Genomic DNA, 20,761 nt, shown 5'->3' on the forward strand with positions numbered 1-20,761 from the left:
AGATGCAGGTTGTAAAACCCACAGGAGTTTTCAGGGAAAATAAGGCAGCTGGGAACACTGAGGAGGCAGCTTCCGAAACATAGAGTAACTGAATACTCAGACACACATGAGTGAGAGTCAGTTTTAAAAGACCTTGTGGGATAATGTCACTGGAGTCTGCCAGGCTGCCTATGTGGACACAAGAAGAAAGGTGGCCGTGGGGGGGAGGTAGCCAGGATTGGTGTGTAACAAGCTCACACTTTGTCTTTATACTTGGCACTCTCAGTGTCTCACTTTTGCTGCACCATCTCTATGCATTCTCGTTTTTCCACCAATTATATATATTAAATCTATTATATTTTTTATAATGATTTTCATTAGCTAACTACATTCTATTGTTAAAACCTTAAAAGATATGGACATCTTTGGGAAACATTTTTTTTTACTTAAATGTATATATTTTGGGCTAAAAAAAACTTTTGCAATTGGTTTTCATTCAGGTTTGACCTCTGTAGCCTCTATCTGGCTTTGGTTATTGCTGGCTACAGAATGCGTTACGGTAACTAAGTATCCAAGGGTAATGCAGAGATTTCACAACTGAAACAAATGAATTGCATTTTTTCCTAATTTTGAGACTAGACTTCATGTACATTTTATGCGAGGGAATTTTTTATCTGCAAAGTTGGTTAAGTCGTGTGAACAAGCCCTATAGTACTCTGCACATTTTAAAAGGGTATTTTCATCTTAGATACATTTTGCATGTCCTCAGTCTAGAACCTGCATCTATCTCCACAAAAAGACACAACAGGTGGGACAGTGGGGTTCCCCATTTTGGACATTGATTTCGGTGACTCCTTTAACTGTAATCATGCATTTAAAATAACAAGTATAAAAATGCAAAGGAAAAAAAATCTTCCCTGCTTAATATACGTTTTAAGAAAAAATATATAAATGATACTCTTTTGTCTGAAGAAAACACAGACCCATGTCCTTAAGAAAGTCAATCTCTACAAAAGACCAGATCACTTTCATTTAAGTGTGTAATACATCCTTTGAGATGTCATTACTTCATAGAACAATTGTTTAAAAAGTCTTCCTTTAAAAAGCAGGTTCAACTTATTGTGCTAAGGGGCCTCATCAATATCCGCACAGCCGCGCAGGCAGCTAGGAGGCCAGTCCATTAATGAAATGTTAATGACTGAATTAGACCTGGAATCACTGATGTGGGATGAACTGCTGTGAGTCCATTAGCATCAGACGAGCCTGCTGGGGAGAGAGTAAACACAAAGCCAAGGAAAAGCCAAATTGTGAGTGCTGTCAAGTTTACGTCAAGTACTGTAGGTGCCTCACACATTGTGAAATGTAAGAGAAAAATCCATGATACTGTCTATCTGTCTTGTAATCAAAATCTATCTATCTATTATCTGTCATCTATCTATCTATCTATCTATCTATCTATCTATCTATCTATCTATATATTATCTATCTATCTATTATCTATCTATCTATTATCTATCTATCTATTCTTTATTATCTATTATCTATCTATCTATTATGTATCTATCTATCTATCTATCTATCTATCTATCTATCTATCTATCTATTATGTATCTATCTATCTATCTATCTCTTTCTATCTATCTATCTATTGTCTGTCTATCTACTCTAATATCTATCCATGTATCCATCACTAGCACCCACACTGTTATATGGGGCACAATGTATGTTATTTTCGTGTGTCACACCGTGTACAATCACATGGGGCCTATTAATTGGCTGGAATACAGACCGTATAAGGAAGATAGAAGACTGAAGATAGGAGAGCCGATAGGAATTCCATCAACAGCAGGTGGATCAAGGAGAAGAGAACATAAGATTTTTTTTTTAAACCCCTTCCTGGCACTCTACAATCCTCAAAAAAATGGCAATCTTATTCTGATGGATCAACATTTTTGTAACAAAATAGCCTCTAATTATTTTCCTATTTTCAAAACCTTTCTATTCTGGGCAAATGTACTTACCTCCAGTGTCGAAACTAGAGTCCAATGGGCCCCGATGCAAAATTTGGACATTGGCTCAACCTCAATTTCCCTATCCTGGGCCCCTTCCTGGCATAATGTCCTCCAACCTGTTATAATGTCCCCAATTTTAGTATAAGGCCTCCAATGTGGGCCCCTTTTCTTTCTTCTCCATTACATTTTAAAAAGAAGCAAACAATTCTACTCACCTTCCCCCGCTCCCACGTCATGCTGCGTTCTCTTCTGCAGGAGCCGACAACTGATATCGGCATGCCGGCATGGGCAACACTTGACGTCTCTGGCATGTGCTGTTTATCGCTTGCCCATGTTTGCTTCTGGCTTTTGCTTGGCCGTCAAGGTGTATTGCAATGCAGGAATTAGGCGGGATTCTGTGTCGCAATACGGTTAACTTGGACGCACATCCAGGTGAAATTGGTGTTGGTGGGGCCGATCACACTTTCACACTCTGTGACTGCATTCATTGTGCCCCTGCTTCTCTTTCTTACAATTTGCTTTAGAAAATTGATAACAATTTTGTAAAAACTTTCAAAGCAAAAATTTCAACTTTCCCATTTCTGTGAGAATAAATTTCCTATGAACCTCTACAGTGTATCTGTCATTACAGAAAGACATTTCACATAAATACTAATTTGGGTAAATAAACAATAAAGAAGAAACAAGGGAGGCCAAATGTCAGCTCCCTGCCTTGTTTTAAATATCGAGATTTCCCCTGTGATTTCCACAGTGACATGTGTATGTCATATTAAAGAAGCCGTGGGTGCTTAAATATCATTTTAAGTTTTCGAATAATATACAAATGAGCCTTTACCATGTCAACATTTCACCTCGGATGACTTTTCACCATAAACTGCTATTTGCAAATATTGTGATGTTGCTAATATTTATGTCAAAGTCGAGCGCCATCATGCTAATGAGGCGTAATGGAATGAGTCAGACCGGGCGATGTATTTCCTTCATGCGGACAGAACGTACAGTGCTTATATTCCCGGACACAGGGATAATGTCACAAAGAAAAAGGGATTTCTACAAATGAGATTGATGAACAATTTACAAGTAAACTCCATGTAAGAGACTCTATGTCATATTTCCCGGAGTTAATGATTAACTACGAAATTTAGCAAAGTTCAAACTCATATAAAAATCAATGAATGCCTGTTGGCAGAAAGGACAACCATTGATTGATATTGCTTTTATTTTATTAAACTTTTTAAAGATATTTTTTAAATAACATTTATTCATAATTTTAGATTAATTAACTCGTTTGCTAAAGTTAAAAGATATTCAATGAGTATGCATGGATTAATGCTGACGTAATCTAGGAAAAAGAAGATACGATGAAACGTTAATGGTGAAAAGTATATAGCACGATGACTGTCTCTGCAAGCCTGCCCTCCATTTGATGATTTTAGTAGAAAGTATAGGTAAAGAACCTATTGTTTAGTTTTGGGTGTAGATGGATATTATTTAATATTAAAGGGTTCTGCGAAATAAATAAATGCTATGATCGTGCTCACACACTCTCACGGGTAACAGAGGAGAGAAAAATCTACCAAAGAGAGAAGATGCACCTGTACCTAACTGGTCTCTTACAGACTAGAAAAGGCCCTAGCTGCACAATTAAATACGCATCCTGGGACCTGGCTCCCTAAAAAGGCCATCAGGGGATTTCTCGTTCCTTCTGAGGAACCACAGGGGGACCACAACAGAAATCCAACAAAGGTAGAGGAAAGTGTGCAGGGAGACACGAGAACCCAGGATGAGATAGTAAAACACGTTCACAGAGGATTAACAGAGAGAACCAAACAACAAACAGGATAAGTAGTATCTCCCAGACCCCCAAACATGGGGAAGGAAAAGTTGCTTTGGAGAAAAATTTACAGACTTGCAGCAGGAAAAACAACTGGGGCTTTCCAGATAATGTAAACCCCTAGCTGAGGAGCTCAAACTCCAAACACCTATCTAAATAGAAGTATAACCAGCAAGTGAGATAAGTGAAAGGTGAACATATCAAGCCCATTACAAAATGTGATAGGGCAGAGCCAAAAAGGAAAGCACAAAACACCTGGAGAAAAGCCAACCAAGAAAGTAAAACCAAGACAAAAGAAACCATCAGCATTTGGATTGAGACGAAAAGGACTGTAGCCCAGCAGAGAGGGAAACTGACCAGGCAGCAAAAGGTCTCCAGATCAGACCTCAAAACCGAGCTATGACAATAAAATCCACTATATCCTAAGTCTATAGAAGGGGTGGAAGATCCTCATGTCTTTGACATAGTTGAGAGCCATTGCAAAGAGCGTCTCTTGCTCTGGAGGACCTGTTCTGTTGTGCATTAATACAAACAATCGATTGATTTGAATGAGCACCGTGTAATGCTTTGTTCCTCTCCTGGTGGCACTGCAAGATTTTCATTTTTATATACCTAATTTCTTTGAGTCTCAATAAGCAAAAACTTTGTGTTGAGCTTATTATTATTGGACCATTCTATGAAATGTTGTTAGTTCAAAGCAGAAAGTAAATTTTCAATGATATTATTCAATTATTACTATATCATTGGAAGACCCCAGCAACAAAGAAGTTTGCCCTTATTATAATAGTTCGGTCACAAACCTTGGAATTGACTGCTTTTCTAGCAACAAATATTGATTATAATGGTCAAACATGACTAATGGGCAAACTAGTAGCCCAGTGAATAGCGCTGTTCTGATTTATCCACAGGCAAACAAGCAGTTCTCCTACAGCAGAAGTAGCATAGAAATCACAGGGTCTCATAGCAAAAGTTCTAATTGATCACCCCTCCTTTCTCCCCCCCCAAAAAAAAACCCATATGGAAGCCCCTTAGTGTTCTCACCAGCGATACCTCTTTTATGGCCATTTTAGAGTATAATGCTTTAAAAAATGCCACCATCCACACACGCACTGAGTATGGTATGCCCACAGGGAGTCATCCCTACATAGTTTCACCCCACATATACAATGTAGTCGTGGTAACTGTCAGTATGATGACCCCACCCAGTATAAGAGCCTCCACAGCCCACTAATAAGTAAGAGGGTCCCCACAGCTACTCACACAGAAAGAGAGCCTCGAAAACCTCCACACCAAATGAGGGTACCCACAGCCCTTCTGCACAGAATGAGGGTCCCTACTGCCCTCCATACAGAATGAGGGCCCCCACAGTCCCTCACTGAGCCCTACACTTAGTATGAGAGCCCCACAGTCCCCTTTTCAGTATGATGGTGCCGACAACCCCCTCACTAATGGACCTTACAATGGCTCACAGGGGAAGGGGCTCAGGGACCCATGATGTTGTAATAGGTCATATGGATGGGGGTTGTCATCATAAGACAACTCTTTCAAACCACGATTGAGAATAAAATTTATTTTATTTCCAAATGATGTAAACGATCTAGTTTGTTGGGAAAAATACAGAAAGTAAAAGGGCGGATGACCAGCTATGATTCTGTTACAAAGGATTTATGATCGATCTGTCAAATCTGTAAAAGCTCTTGTGTTACATGAAACTAATAAAAATAGATAAGAATCACAGAAATCAGGAAAATGTAATTATCAATGCTACTGTTTTGTAAAGTGAAATGTTATTGATGACGACCACCAAAAATGTAAGAGTGAAATGGTTGTCCTGTAGGGTGGTCAACTGGCCATCTAAAAGTGGAGGGTCATTGCAAATAGGATATAGGAAAACTAAAAGATAAAACCTATTTGAAAATCCATTGCGAAAAGTCTAGTCTAGACTGCGGGTTGTCCTTTGCAAAGTTCTGCTGAGTGTTGGATAGAGTCTCCTTGGGCTTTGCGGAAGAAAATATTTTGAGGACAACCCTCTGACAATACAAACTTGTGTACAATCAATTATAATTCCACTGAAATATCCATATTGTTAACATTAAACACACAAGACATATCATCGAAAAGGTCTAATTTGTGAATAATGTCATAGGGAATAAACCATAGTATCAAGTGATTCATTCAAAAGTCTCCTTCAAATGGAGTTGTCTTCTCCTGGACCTTTGGGGCTTATTGGTGTAAGTCCAACCATGGTTCTGCTGATCCAAACTGCACCACCATAAGGTTGTATAGATATCTGTGGATGTTTGTTTTGTAGAACCGGTATGAAGTCCACAGAGATGACTTGGATGTTCTTTTACAGAACTTCATCATTTTGTGCTACAGAGATAATAAGCAAGTGACAGAAGTATAGTTTCTGTAGGGTTAGGTTAATTAGTGACACAGCCTTTCAAATCTCCAGTTTTGAGGTCTAGAAATTATATAAATATGTTCACATGAGAGAGTAACTCAGTAGTAAGGAAATATGGGTGATGATGATCTCATATGTATATATCACATATTTATCCTTCATAAAGTGACCTACCAATCATATCTTCTAGCTTGTAAGACTTAGACATGTAGTTTTATATCATTATTCATTTTGTTTAGAAATAATATAATAATAAAATGTGGAAAATGAAAACTAACAAAATGTTTCATCAAATAATCATTACAATTTTTTTTAAAATAAATATTTATCCCTGAAATTAATGCCTTCATATGTTCAACCTGCTCTGGAAACCACCGAAGAAAACAATATGTACAAACTTGTAGTTAAGCAATGCAATGTGTTTGCTTTGTTACTTGGCAACCGCAAGACTTTTGTAAACAAGTTTACCGATTGCCAAAATTCCAACTTTTTGAGGCAAGAAAGCTGTTTGATCTGCTGCATGTGAACCGAGTTTTGTTTTGTCTCCTGGTTTATTTCACATCAATATAACACAACAAGGTATTTTAGGAAAGTGATGTTTGTAGAAGGATTATTTTATTAAATTCCAAATCGAAATGGCTAATAAATGTGATTAAAGAAGTTTCGCACTTGTAGCTTTTTTACTCGAGTTGATTTAGGATGACTTTAGAATTACTTATGTTTCTGATACGAGTGGTTCCAAAACAAACGAATGTTGAAGGAATGCATGCAAGTCCCTGGCTCGGATTGGAATGGTTTGACTTTACTTACAGTTGAACAGATTTTTTGAAAGTCAGATAAGTTCAGAAACTTCAGTTCTAAAAATGGCTAATATTTAAAAGGAGCTTGTCAAATATTCAACCTGGTCAAATCAGAGGCAAAATAATAAGAGAGCAGCTCCTCTTCCCAAACCGTGTATGTTTCACTCTGAAACTCAGTGGCGTTTTAGAAAAAAACACAGCTGAAAACAGTGCTGGGGAATAAGAGACTATTCACAAAGGCAGGTCTCTGCTGGCTTCCAGAGATGAGAGAATCAATTAGATGCAATTTAAATTTGTGTAGAATTTTAGGAAATTTGCTAGACCGTATTTATTCATTTATTATGCTTACTTATATAGCGCCATTAAATTCTACACCTCTTTAACCCCTTCATGACCCAGCCTATTTTGGCCTTAATGACCTTGCCGTTTTTTGAAATTCTGACCAGTGTCCCTTTATGAGGTAATAACTCAGGAACGCTTCAACGGATCCTAGCGATTCTGAGATTGTTTTTTCGTGACATATTGGGCTTCATGTTAGTGGTAAATTTAGGTCGATAATTTCTGAGTTTATTTGTGAAAAAAACGGAAATTTGGCAAAAAATTTGAAAATTTCGCAATTTTCACATTTTGAATTTTTATTCTGTTAAACCAGAGTTATGTGACACAAAATAGTTAATAAATAACGTTTCCCACATGTCTACTTTACATCAGCACAATTTTGGAAACAATTTTTTTTTTTGCTAGGAAGTTATAAGGGTTAAAATTTGACCAGTGATTTCTCATTTTTACAACAAAATTTACAAAACCATTTTTTTTAGGGACCACCTCACATTTGAAGTCATTTTGAGGGTTCTATATGGCTGAAAATACCCAAAAGTGACACCATTCTAAAAACTGCACCCCTCAAGGTGCTCAAAACCACATTCAAGAAGTTTATTAACCCTTCAGGTGTTTCACAGCAGCAGAAGCAACATGGAAGAAAAAAATGAACATTTAACTTTTTAGTCACAAAAATGATCTTTTAGCAACAATTTTTTTATTTTCCCAGCGGTAAAAGGAGAAACTGGACCACGGACGTTGTTGTCCAATTTGTCCTGAGTACGCTGATACCTCATATGTGGGGGTAAACCACTGTTTGGGCGCACGGCAGGGCTCGGAAGGGAAGGAGCGCCATTTGACTTTTTGAATGAAAAATTGGCTCCAATCTTTAGCGGACACCATGTCACGTTTGGAGAGCCCCCGTGTGCCTAAACATTGGAGCTCCCCCACAAGTGACCCCATTTTGGAAACTAGACCCCCCAAGGAACTTATCTAGAAGCATAGTGAGCACTTTAAACCCCCAGGTGCTTCACAAATTGATCCGTAAAAATGAAAAAGTACTTTTTTTTCACAAAAAAATTATTTTAGCCTCAATTTTTTCATTTTCACATGGGCAACAGGATAAAATGGATCCTAAATTTTGTTGGGCAATTTCTCCTGAGTACACCAATACCTCACATGTGGGGGTAAACCACTGTTTGGGCACATGGTAAGGCTCGGAAGGGAAGGAGCGCCATTTGACTTTTTGAATGAAAAATTATCTCCATCGTTAGCGGACACCATGTCGCGTTTGGAAAGCCCCTGTGTGCCTAAACATTGGAGCTCCTCCACAAGTGACCCCATTTTGGAAACTAGACCCCCCAAGGAACTCATCTAGAGGCATAGTGAGCACTTTAAACCCCCAGGTGCTTCACAAATTGATCCGCAAAAATGAAAAAGTACTTTTTTTTCACACAAAATTTCTTTTAGCCTCAATTCTTTCATTTTCACATGGGCAACAGGATAAAATGGATCCTAAAATTTGTTGGGCAATTTCTCCTGAGTATGCCGATACCTCATATGTGGGGGTAAACCACTGTTTGGGTGCACGGCAAGGCTCGGAAGGGGAGGCGTGCCATTTGACTTTTTGAATGGAAAATTAGCTCCAATCGTTAGCGGACACCATGTCGCGTTTGGAGAGCCCCTGTGTGCCTAAACATTGGAGCTCCCCTACAAGTGACCCCATTTTGGAAACTAGACCCCCCAAGGAACTTATCTAGATGCATAGTGAGCACTTATAACCCCCAGGTGCTTCACAGAAGTTTATAACGCAGAGCCGTGAAAATAAAAAAATAATTTTTCTTTCCTCAAAAATGATTTTTAGCCTAGAATTTTTTATTTTCCCAAGGGTAATAGGAGAAATTGGACCCCAAATTTTGTTGTCCAGTTTGTCCTGAGTACGGTGATACCCCATATGTGGGGGTAAACCACTGTTTGGGCGCACGGCAGGGCTCGGAAGGGAAGGCACGCCATTTGGCTTTTTGAATGGAAAATTAGCTCCAATCATTAGCGGACACCATGTCGCGTTTGGAGAGCCCCTGTGTGCCTAAACATTGGAGCTCCCGCACAAGTGACCCCATTTTGGAAACTAGACCTCCCAAGGAACTAATATACATGTGTGGTGAGCACTTTGAACCCCCAAGTGCTTCACAGAAGTTTATAACGCAGAGCCGTGAAAATAAAAAATGTGTTTCCTTTCCTCAAAAATATTTTTTAGCCCAGAATTTTTTTATTTTTGCAAGAGTAACAGGAGAAATTGGACCCCAAAAGTTGTTGTCCAGTTTCTCCTGAGTACGCTGATACCCCATATGTGGGGGTAAACCACTGTTTTGGCACACGTCGGGGTTCGGAAGGGAAGTAGTGACGTTTTGAAATGCAGACTTTGATGGAATGCTCTGCGGGCATCAGGTTGCGTTTGCAGAGCCCCTGATGTGCCTAAACAGTAGGAACTCCCCACAAGTGACTCCATTTTGGAAACTAGACCCCCAAGGGAACTTATCTAGATGTGTGGTGAGCACTTTGAACCCCCAAATGCTTCACAGAAGTTTATAACGCAGAGCCGTGAAAATAATAAATGTGTTTCCTTTCCTCAAAAATATTTTTTTAGCCCAGAATTTTTTATTTTTGCAAGAGTAACAGGAGAAATTGGACCCCAAAAGTTGTTGTCCAGTTTCTCCTGAGTACGCTGATACCCCATATGTGGGGGTAAACCACTGTTTGGGCACATGCCGGGGCTCGGAAGGGAAGTAGTGACGTTTTGGAATGCAGACTTTGATGGAATGGTCTGCGGGCATCATGTTACGTTTGCAGAGCCCCTGATATGCCTAAACAGTAGAAACCCCCCACAAGTGACCCCATTTTGGAAACTAGACCCCCCAAGGAACTTATCTAGATGTGTGGTGAGCACGTTCAACCCCCAAGTGCTTCACAGAAGTTTACAACGCAGAGCCGTGAAAATAAAAAATCATTTTTCTTTCCTCAAAAAAGAAGTTTTAGCAAGCAATTTTTTATTTTCACAAGGGTAACAGAAGAATTTGGACCCCAATATTTGTTGCCCAGTTTGTTGTGAGTATGCTGATACCCCATATGTGGGGGTAAACGACTGTTTGGGCGCACGTCAGGGCTCGGAAGGGAAGTAGTGACATTTGAAATGCAGACTTTGATGGAATGGTCTGCGGGCGTCACATTGCATTTGCAGAGCCCCTGATGTGCCTAAACAGTAGAAACACCCCACAAGTGACCCCATTTTGGAAACTAGACCCCCGAAGGAACTTATCTAGATGTGTGGTGAGCACTTTCAACCCCAAGTGCTTCACAGAAGTTTATAACGCAGAGCCGTGAAAATAAAAAATAATTGTTCTTTCCTCAAAAATTATGTTTTAGCAAGTAATTTTTTATTTTTGCAAGGGTAACAGGAGAAATTGGACCCCAACAGTTGTTGCCCAGTTTGTCCTGAGTACGCTGGTACCCCAAATGTGGGGGTAAACCACTGTTTGGGCGCACGTCGGGGCTTGGAAGGGAGGGAGCACCATTTGACTTTTTGAATGCAAGATTGGCTGGAATCAATGGTGGCGCCATGTTGCGTTTGGAGACCCCTGATGTGCCTAAACAGTGGAAACCCCTCAATTCTAACTTCAACACTAACCCCAACACAACCCTAATCCTAATCCCAACTGTAGCCATAACCCTAATCACAACCCTAACCCCAACACACCCCTAACCACAACCCTAACCGCAACACACCCGTAACCCTAATTCCAACCCTAATCCTAACCCTAATCCCAACCGTAGCCCTAATCCCAACCCTAACCACAACTGTAACCCCAACACACCCCTAACCCTATCCGTAACCCTAACCACAAGCCTAATCTTAACCCTATTTCAAACCCTAGCCCTAATTCCAACCCTAACTCTAATTCCAACCCTAACCCTAAGGCTATGTGCCCACGTTGCGGATTCGTGTGAGATTTTTCCGCACGATTTTTGAAAAATCTGCAGGTAAAAGGCACTGCGTTTTACCTGCGGATTTACAGCAGATTTCCAGTGTTTTTTTGTGCGGATTTCACCTGCGGATTCCTATTGAGGAACAGGTGTAAAACGCTGCGGAATCCGCACAAAGAATTGACATGCTGCGGAAAATACAACGCAGCGTTTCTGCACGGAATTTTCCGCACCATGGGCACAGCGGATTTGGTTTTCCTTAGGTGTACATGGTACTGTAAACCTGATGGAAAACTGCTTCGAATTCGCAGCGGCCAATCCGCTGCGGATCCGCGGCCAATCCGCTGCGGATCCGCGGCCAATCCGCTGCGGATCCGCTGCGGATCCGCGGCCGATCCGCTGCGGATCTGCGGCCAATCCGCTGCGGATCCGCTGCCAATCTGCTGCGGATCCGCTGCCGATTCGCGGCCGATCCGCTGCGGATCCGCTGCCAATCCGCTGCGGATCCGCTGCGGATCCGCTGCCGATCCGCTGCGGATCCGCGGCCGATCCGCTGCGGATCCGTGGCCGATCCGCTGCGGATCCGCGGCCGATCCGCTGCCGATCCGCTGCGGATCCGCGGCCGATCCGCTGCGGATCCGCGGCCGATCCGCTGCCGATCCGCTGCGGATCCGCGGCCGATCCGCTGCGGATCCGCGGCCGATCCGCTCTGTGTGCACATGCCATAACCCTACCCCTAACCCTACCCGTAACCCTAACCCTACCCCTAACCCTACCCCTAGTTCTAACCCTAGTTCTAACCCTAACCCTAGTGGAAAAAAAAAAAAAAATTATTTATTTTATTATTGTCCCTATGGGGGTGATAAAGGGGGGGGGGGTTATTTATTATTTTTTTTATTTTGATCGCTGTGATAGAACCTACCACAGCGATCAAAATGTACCTGTAAGGAATCTGCCGACTGGCAGATTCGGCGGGCGCACTGAGCATGCGCCCGCCATTTTCCAAGATGGCGGCGCCCAGCGAGGAGACGGCCGGACACCGGGAGGATCGGTAAGTATGAAGGGGTGGTGGGGGGGTGGATCGGAGCACGGGGGGGGGGGGGGGAATGGAGCACAGGGGGGGTGGGTCTGAGCAAGGAGGGAGCGGACAGGAGGACGGGGGAGCCGGCAGGCGGACGGAGGGGACCGGACCCCATAACGGAGGACGGGGGGGGCGATCGGTGGGCGTGGGGGGGGGCACTTCAGTATTTCCAGCCATGGCCGATGATATTGCAGCATCGGCCATGGCTGGATTGTAATATTTCACCAGTTTTTTAGGTGAAATATTACAAATCGCTCTGATTGGCAGTTTCACTTTCAACAGCCAATCAGAGCGATCGTAGCCACGGGGGGGTGAAGCCACCCCCCCTGGGCTGAAGCACCACTCCCCCTCTCCCTGCAGATCGGGTAAAATAGGAGTTAACCCCTTCACCCGATCTGCAGGGACGCGATCATTCCATGACGCCACATAGGCGTCATGGGTCGGATTGGCACGGGTTTTCATGACGCCTACGTGGCGTCATGGGTCGGGAAGGGGTTAAGGACATCATCATCACTGTCCCCATTGGGGCTCACAATGTACATTCCCTATCAGTATTGTTTTTGGAATGAGGGAGGAAACCGGAGAACCCGGAGGAAACCCATGCAAACACGAGGAAAACATACAAACTCCTTTCAGATGTTGTCCTTGGTGGGATTTGAACGCAGGACCACAGCGCTGCAAAGAAACAGTGCTAACCATTGAGTCACTGATACCATACCATAAAAAAAGTGAGCTAACATTTTATAGAAAGCAGAAAATTGCATGAGTCAGAGAAGGTTCAGGCGCAACTGCAGAGTCTCCATAATGCTTTGCAGCTATCATATCACATGGTAGAGCACAACAATCAGGAGTGACTAGCAGAGCCTGTATAAAAGCCAAGGTAGGGAATGCAACAGTCATTTTGTGGTGAATCTGGATAGTGAGAGGACTTCTCAGCTCCCAGCTAGTACTTAGAGAAAAGAGAAAACCATAAAATACTGAATAAACATTACAGATAGTGTGAGACTGCACAGCAGTTTGCATTTACCAATAGCCAGACGTGCTAAGGCCACTTTGATTCCTTGCAATAAAAAAAGCTTGACAATTTTCAATTCAGCCCTAGGAGATCTCAGAGTCTTACACGCATCTTTACAGGGCAATTAGTTGTGATGCTTCTGTTCTCCGGAATCCAGCATTGTTTTTCTTCTCAATTCCCCCAGACACAAAATGAGTCTTTATAGCCAAGTGGGCATGGTCCTCAATTCTTCAATAACATATGGAAGACCACACCCCTTTGGATAACAGGAATACGTTTATACATTTATACACAGATGAGAGGAACGGAGACATGCAGGAACAAAATATAAACAATTTAAGAATTAAGAGAACAGCGGCATTTACACCAGATTGTTTAAAAATGACATTAATGCAAGTTACAGGTCCTCTTTAATGGCAACCTCCTCCTTGATATGATACGAAAGGCCCTTGGTGTCAAGCCTTGCAATAGCTCATGTGTCCGGAATGGTTTCTGTACATATTTGCATGTCAATTTCTTATTAATAAATATTCTTTTTACCAACTGGTGGCTAACGATCCTTCCTTCTATCTACACAAACTCTGCTGAAGTCATAATTATTACCCATTGTTTATTTTCCGCAGACAGGATATGCAGGGAACGCTTCTATTCATATTAGCCCCTGCCCCAGTAGAGCTTACAATCTAATTTCTCTACCACGAAAAGACACCAAGGCCATCTTCATAGGAAGCCAATTAACCTACAAGTATCAGACTCCATCCCAAGGCCCCGGTGCTACAAGACGGCAACGCTACCAACTGCGGCAGCGTGCCGCCCCAATAATGTACAATTTTGTATCTTGTTATAGAATAATGAGGCAAAATCCCTTCAATTATTTCATATTCCGCCGTCTGTTTATGGATGATACATTGTCTATAGGTTCCATTTATCTGCTGAAATCTTTGTTCTTAAATAAGGAGCAAACAAAAAAAGGAAAAGAAAATCTTGGCAATCATTTTTCTTTGATTCATTCACTTATTATAAAGAAATATATAATATATATAAAAAAGAATGTCTCGGCTATTTGTTATATTGATTATTACATTATAAAACAGGTTGGAGACTGATTTGTGAATAATGTAGCACTCAGTAATACAGTGAATTGTGAATAGATCAGTGGTTTTTCAAAGGCAGACATCAAATAGAAGGAAAAAGGTTATGTCACCTTCACCCCGTCGGTCTTGTCATTTATACGCTATCAGCTCATTAAATTCACATTAGGATACTCCGTGGGACTTTAGGAACCATTAATGCACCTAAAATGGCATAACAAAATCTCAGTTCACTTTAAAGGAGATGGCATTGCGACATTTTGTATTTCATCACTGAATTATTATACTCTCAGATGTATTCTGCTGTGATGGTAATGGAAGGACGGACGCTGGAGACAAAAAGATGTCCATTTGTTTATCCCTGGAGAGAAAGAACGAAGAAAAAAAAGAGAAAAAAAAAGTGAAAAAAAAAATAATATAAAGCTTTAACAATTTAACCCTGCAACAAAAGAAAAATCATTGTACTTGACATACAATAGTTATGAGATGATCACATGGACGGGGTGACATTTTTTAAGGGAGATTAGGGTAGGATATAAATTGCTATGATGCAGTATTGTAATTGTGCGTGCATTACAATATAGATTGCTTTGTGTGTAAAACAATCATAGGATCTACATGGAAGGGACAAAATAATGAAAACACTACAAATTGAGTAGTTTGATCCATATTTATTAAAACCGCATAAGAGAAAACAATGTGTTACCCATAGCAACCAATTAGAATGTTGCATTATTCCATGAGTTTAAAAAAATATAAGCTGTGCTTTGATTGGTTTCTATGGGTAACAAGGACAACTGGATAAATGTATGCAGCAGTATGTGATCACCGGGTGTCTTATCATGTAACGCTATGCTTCCTACTTATTAATGTTGTTATGGGGGACGTATACCTTAATAATTTGCTTGGTAAAATATGGATGTTTAAAAAGGACTTGTCACTTGCTGATAAAATTGAGTTAAATATCTTGTAAAAATCTCCGAGCTCCTCTGACTCTAATGCTCTTTTCCGTTTTGCTTTACGTCACTCCATTGGGAAGATATTCACATTTGTTTCTTCATGAGCACACTATGTGAAATCTCTGCTTGCAGACCAACTGATCGTTTCTTCAGAGGCTTTCCTGGGGTGTGCACTTTCACATATCCTTACCAGATGCTACCAAACACCGCTCGGCAGTGTCTTAAACTTATAGACTATTAGGTCAGCTGCTGAGCTGTGATTGGCAGCATCTGGGAGGAAGGTTTAAAAGTACACTCCATAGAAAAGACTCTGAAAAAACAGACAATTGAACTACAAACAGAAATTTCACATATAGGTGCTTCTCCCAAAATTAGAATATCATCAAAAAGTTAATTTATTTCAGTTTTTGAATACAAAAAGTGAATCTCATATGTTATATAGAGTGATTACAAACAGTGTGTTTAATTTCAAGCATTTCTGTTAATGTTGATGATTATGGCTTACAGCCATTGAAAACCCAAAAGTCATTATCTCAGTAAATTAGAATACTTTATAACACCAGCTTGAAAAATGATTTTAAAATCCGAAATGTTGGCCTCCTGAAATGTATGATCAGTGAATGCACTCAATACTTGGTCAGGGCTCCTTTTGCATCAATTACTGCATCAATGCGGCGTGTGGAGGCGATCAGCCTGTGGCACTGCTGAGGGGTTATGGAAGCCCAGGTTGCTTTGATAGCAGCCTTCAGCTCCTCTGCATTGTTGGGTCCGGTGTCTCATCTTCCTCTTGACAATACCCCATAGATTCTCTATGGGGTTAAGGTCAGGTGAGTTTGCTGCCAATCAAGCACAGTGATACTGTTGTTTGTAAACCAGGTATTGGTACTTTTGGCAGTGTGGACAGGGGCCAAGTCCTGCTGGAGAATGACATTTCCATCTCCAAAAAGCTTGTCGGTAGAGGGAAGCATGAAGTGCTCTAAAATTTCCTGGTAGATGGCTGCGCTGACTTTGATCTTGATAAAATACAGTGGACCTACACCAGCAGATGACATGGCTCCCCTTAGCCTACGGTAAGTGTTCACATTTGGACAGGAAGGTCAGGGACCCATCAGATTAATGAGGCCACATTGACGATGGTTGATGGGCTCACACTATTTGGCCAAATTTTGTGCAAAGCGTCTCATAAATATTTTTCCTAATGTTCAAAAGCCATTTTGCTATTCCTATTTCATGTATTTCCTATTCGACATGCTTTGGCAAGATAGAGTGCAACTTTTTTTGCATATTGTATTTGGAGGTAGCTGCTCCTGGTATGCACCTATTCACACTAGTTTAGCCTGCCTTCTGGACATCTGTCACATCAGCAGTCTTCCCCATGATTGTGGAGCTACTGAAACAGACTAAGGGACCTTTTTAAATGCTTAGGAAGCCTTTGTAGGTGTTTTTTTTTTTAATTTTTCTAATTTACTGAGATAATGACTTTTGGGTTTTCATTGGCTATAAGCCATAATCATCAACATTAACAGAAATAAACACGTGAAATAGATCACTCTGTTTGTAATGACTCTATATAATATATGAGATTCACTTTTTGTATTGAAGAACTGAAATAAATTAACTTTTTGATGATATTCTAATTTTGTGAGAAGCACCTGTATATATAATTTAGCCTGAAATACAAAGGAAATGTGTCACCTTTAACTTTAGACCTTTTAGAGATTATTTCTTCTTCAACTTGCTTAACTGTTCACAATAATAGTAATGTTGACCAAGGGTGCCCAAACTTTTACATGCCGCTGTATGAAGGTGTTAATTAATTACAAACAATATATAACAAATATATATTGTTGCAGAAGCAATAACATTTAATAAAATAAAATATTTTTTGTAATGATGTTATTTTTATGTATTATAATATGCAATAGCTTGTGAATCTTAAATAGAGGAAGTATACACGCAGTCTTGATTCACGGTATTGCATATATTTTTGCTGCATTTATTGAAAGTAATTAAGATTCCAGCTTATTTAAGACTCAATTATAAGAGCATTTGTTCTCCGGATAAGGTTTGGCATTTTAAAACCATGTAACTATTGGCAACTCCTCCTGTAATTACCTCCACAACCTGTCCAGAACAAGTGACTTAATTACTGCACAGTCCGCTCAGGGAAAGGTAGATCATGCGGGCAGCTCTGTAATATCTCCGGCAAAAAAAACACTCTTATCCATCCATATCTCCACATTCCTATAGTCATTATTACTAATCTTTATCATTTTTCGCATTATGTATAGACCTTTTTTTTTGATTATTTGCTCTTGAGAATCACAGTAAAGATTTTAAGGCTAATTGGGCAAAATGTAGTTCTTCGTGTTATCCTTATATCATGCTGTTCTTGTGGATTGCACATCAGTGCCTTCAAATCTTCCAAATCCAAGCAGGGTAGACACATGTACCAAAATGGGAAGGGGGGGTTGTGTATGTGTTACTCTAGTATTTTATTCCCTATAGTTTAAAGAGATCCTTGTTACCAGGAAAAAGATGTCCAACCTAACTTGTAGCTTATTGATTGAAATCCCTGTTTTTTCTCTGTTAAGGTGTCCAGTGGGCGGGCTAATCTAAAGATTGGCATTCTGTCTGCCAATCACTGACTAGGACCACCCACTGGACAATAGGCATAGAGAGTGCAGAGTTAAAAGGGCCCTGGAAATAATAGTCTAGGGGCATGACACCAGTCTTTAAACATACCCTTTGTTATTATTTTTTTCCTTTTTCTTACGAATTAAGGTTTTTACGTATTTCGGCACCAGACTGGCACCTTTCCCAAGGTAAAAAAAAAACAAATGTTTTGACAAAAAGTGCCGGTCTGGTGCCGAAACACTTAACTTTATATCATTCCCGCAAGGAGCGCAACCCATAGGGAATTACTATCTGAAAGGTTTTCTCCTCCAGCCATGAGGCTGTACCTGCGGGTTTTAAGGTTCTTATAGCTGTTGTGTCCATATACAAGTCACCCGGTGAGAACTACCATCACATTCACCCTACATTGCCCTGCTGTGTGCTTCTGTCCCAACCAGATCGCAGCAAACTACAATACCAGACATTGCCCATTGATTAAATTAGCACTGATTTTGTCCAATATTGCTCCAGTGCAACTACAATTAAAAGAAAAGGTTTGCCAATAGCCTTTAATAAAATTGCCTCACGTTGTGTGCCTACAGCTGTTATTACTACTTATATGTCTCCATAGTAACAGACTACTGAAAACCCAATGTAGTCTGATCCCTTCAATCTGTCCCCTACTTCTTCCTAGCATACATTTGGTATATAAGATACATTATCCTACTTTGCCAATTTATAATCGGGTGGTCTATGAGCGTGTGATTACGCCGCATCATAACCATAACCCTGATTAACATACCATGCCCCTTCTACACTCATTTTTCACCCCTGAATATTCAGTCAGACATTAGGGTTTCCTCTGACAATGGAGAATCCCAGCATCATCTACAAGCAAACCTTCCAGAAGCGATGGTGTTGGGGAGGCAGAACCCAAAGAATTTGCCAGCAAGAACTGAACATCTCTTCCAGGAGGGCTACACTGGTTTTGAGATCATCCTGATGTTCTGGGATAGTTGTCAAGTATGAGCTAGATAGTAATGATAGGAAAATGTGCTCAGATAAGGTGTTATCTGAGCATGCTCAGGTGCTATATGCACTCGAAAAATACGTTTGAGTCCCCATGTCTGCATATTTACCTGTTTGTTAGGAAATCCCTGCATGCGTTGCAGCTGTCGAACAGCGCCGAGACCTGTAGCCACAGCACTGTAACATATTATTACAGTACGGCGAAGTCACTTGGTTAGCACCTGAGCATGCTGAGATAACACCTTATCCTAGCACATTCACTTATCACTGTCACTAATAGATACAGTAGACAGATAAATAGATAGATAGATGATAGATAGATAGATAGATAGATAGATAGATAGATAGATAGATAGATAGATGATAGATTGATAATAGATAGATAGATAGATAGATAGATAGATAGATAGATAGATAGATAGATAGATAATAGAAAGGTAGATAATAGATAGATAGATAGATAGATAGATAGATAATAGATAGATAGATAGTAGATAGATACAGTAGATGATAGATAGATAGATAGATAGATAGATTAGTAAATAATAGATAGATAATAGATAGATAGAGATATAATAAATAGATAGATAGATATATAATGATAGATAGATAGATAGATAGATAGATAGATAGATAGATAGAGAGAGATAGATAGATATAATAGATAAATAATAGATAGCTAGATATAATAGATAAATAATAGATAGATAAATACTGTAGATAGATAGATAATAGATAGATAAGATAGATAGATGATAGATAGATAGATAGATAGATAGATAGATAGATAGATAGATATAGATAGATAAATAGATATAATAGATAAATAATAGATAGATACTGTAGATAGATAGATGATAGATAGATAGATAATAGATAGATAGATAATACATAGATAGATAGAATATATAAATAGATAGATAATAGATAGAATAGATAGAATAGATAAATAATAGATAGATGATAGATAGATAGATAGATAGATAGATAGATAGAGTAGATAAATAATAGATGATAGATAGATAGATAGATAGATAATAGATAGATAGATAGATAGATAGATAGATAGATAGATAGATAGATGGACATAAGGATGGATAGATAGATAGATAGATAGATAGATAGATAGATAATAGATAGATAATAGATAGATACTGTAGATAGATAGATAATAGATAGATAATGATAGATAGATAATAGATAGATATAATAGATAGATAGATAGATAGATAGATAGATAGATAGATAGATAGACAGATGATAGATATAATAGATAGATAATAGATAGATAGATAGACAGATGATAGATATAATAGATAGATAATAGATAGCTATACACTGTAGATAGGAATGTACAAGCTGTACTATATGAAGCCATACACACATATACATAAACATCTGGAAGCAGCTTGTGTTCCCCCCACAACACAGCAGATTTTCTGTACCTTTTTCATTCCTCCCTGTGAAAACATTTGGTTTACCATGTTCGTTCTGGTGGTTGTTAGGGTTAACTTTGATGTTTTGTTCTAAATGAATTTCAGAGACCATTTATCCAGTTAATCACGAGAACAGGAACAGATTGAAACTTTTATCCTAGCTGGTAAACTGCCATCTCCTACTTTTATCCAAGTTTTCACATGAA

Source organism: Ranitomeya variabilis, chromosome 7, assembly GCF_051348905.1.
Source record: "Ranitomeya variabilis isolate aRanVar5 chromosome 7, aRanVar5.hap1, whole genome shotgun sequence".
NCBI classification, from domain to species: domain Eukaryota; kingdom Metazoa; phylum Chordata; class Amphibia; order Anura; family Dendrobatidae; genus Ranitomeya; species Ranitomeya variabilis.